A 2,170-nucleotide genomic window follows, 5' to 3' on the forward strand; every position below is an offset into this window, starting at 1 on the left:
GGCGCAGGCTCTTGTGTTGCAGCAATTGTAGTTGAAGCAACCACCATGCTAATGCCAGTCACAGCAGCCTTTTCATCAGCTCCAAGCTTGTGATCTGATTTTTTCCAATGTTTCTCTCCAAAGAAACCTTTTCCTTAGCAAGCAATTACTTGATACCAAGGAGGTCTCTTCTGTTTCCTGGAAAGAGACAGGAAAATGTGAGCAGAGGAGACAAAAGTCATAGAACAAGGCACCACTGTGAGTTGAACCCAGGATCTCCTGTTTATTAGACAGGTACTTTAGCCAGCTAAGCCATGGTGCCTGCCTCAAGAAAGTACTTGCAACTGTTCCATTTGATGGTCCAGGACAACACCTGCAAATTCCAAACTACAGACGTTCCCCATTTCCCTCAAGACTTGCAAGGAAGAACTGGCAGGCCAAGCCAGGATCTCCTGGTTACTAGGAAGTCACTTCAGCCAGCTCTTCCCAAAGATCACTATCCAGAGACCTTTAAACAGACACTGCAGATGTTCACCGACAAAGAGATGCCAAAATGGAGTTCTCCACTGCCTGCAGCCATCACGCTACCAGGAGTTCTGTGCACAGAGAGGCCCCTGCTGGTGGGAACAAGACACCACTGGGAGGCTTTGCAGAGACTCTTCTGACACCAGCCGTTCTCATATACTGTTTAGCACTTTGTGTTGTGGCTTCAGCATCCAGAGATGCCAGTTCAGTTAGGGGACATTTTTCCTATCTCCACATTTGTCTAATGGCTCCTTTCAACTCTTGTCACCAAAAAGACCTGTTTCTTTTGCAAGCAATGTACAGCTAAACAAAGGCAGTCTTCCATTCCTCAAAAATCACCAAGCTGTGGGGAGAGGAGACACATTCAGCCAAGCTGGATGCTGAATCTCCTCTTTCTTCAGCAGGTGTCTCTGAAGGACACAAATCTCCACTGTGTAGAGGAAAAGAATAGGAGTTTATTACACACAGTGCTGGCGGAGTGGGCTTATTAGGCTCAGAGACACTATTAATTAATTAATTACAACAGAATATATAGATTTTCCATGGGTGGGGAAAGATTTATGAAGGCAGTTCCAAAACCTAGGATAGGTTTTGCAGCAAGACAAGATAGCACAGTAGCCAATGGTTAACAGGTCACATAATGTCTCCACCCATGGTCTCAAGTTAGCAAGTTAACATTTCATTAATACTTTGATAATATGTTATTAGTATAAAATATATATGTTGAATTCTGATTTGAGGTCCATAGGAATGGAGCAACTCCTTTGATTGTCCAACAGGTACATTCCTAGGGGTTAAAGCAAAGAAAGAGTGAAAGGCTATGGCAATAAAGATTGTTTTCTGTGTGTCTTAAGGCAGGCATTGGTCCCTTGGAAGGGAGGTGGAAGGATGCCATATCTTATACTGACGTGCCAACTTTTCATAAACTCAAGGTTGGCTCTGTGGGAAAACGTCTCCTACAGAAGAGACTAACACAATAGGAACAGGGATTCTTTTGCTCAATCTGCAATTCTGAATAAGACACAATTATTTAGTTCTTAGCTCCAACACCTGGCAATTTGCTGACCAGGCCTATCTCAGCAAGCAAGGCGTTCTGTTTACCCAGCTTTCTCTTAGCTGATCACTATGTGCTAGGCCTCTCGTCCCCTGACCATACTCTGGATTTTGGGTCTGGAAAAGAGCTGGCACAAGCCATAGACCAGGTTGTTATATAAAATGCACATGGATTTTAACCCTTCACATACAGTAATGTCAAAGTTCTTGGTTCAGGCTTGTAGCAGTGATGGAATAAACTGCAGGTTCAAATCAAGTCTCGGAGTCCATCCACAGCTGGGATAGGTCATTCAGTCCTTTGTACAGAGCTTCAGTTTGTAGCAAAGTCCTCCAGAGGTAAAAAGCAGGATTGGAGATGAGGCATCAGCCTTTATAGTCTCTGCCATGTGGTCTTTGCTTTCTTTGTCCCAAGGACACTCTATCCAGCATGTGGCACAGAAAACCTTAGAGTTCTCTCCATAGGCAGGTCCCTGCAGACCTTGCTGAGTCACAAGGCGTATCTGCCTTCTCTCAGTGGGTCGATTGTAGAGCTGATAGTCCTTAATGGGCCATCAAGCAGGCTAGGCAGAACTGACACCAACTTGTCCGGGTGTTCCTCAGAAGCAGAGAACAA

General features: G+C 44.7%; 1 non-coding gene across 1 annotated transcript; it reads right to left on the reverse strand.

Annotated features, from left to right (window-relative positions):
• Nucleotides 1-227: 227 nt before the first annotated feature.
• TRNAI-AAU lies at nt 228-301 on the reverse strand. The gene has a single exon. It is a non-coding gene; the product is annotated as a tRNA-Ile (tRNA).
• Between the last annotated feature and the right edge of the window lie 1,869 nt (nt 302-2,170).

Source organism: Mauremys reevesii, linkage group 14 (genome assembly GCF_016161935.1).
Source record: "Mauremys reevesii isolate NIE-2019 linkage group 14, ASM1616193v1, whole genome shotgun sequence".
Classification (NCBI taxonomy): Eukaryota; Metazoa; Chordata; order Testudines; family Geoemydidae; genus Mauremys; species Mauremys reevesii.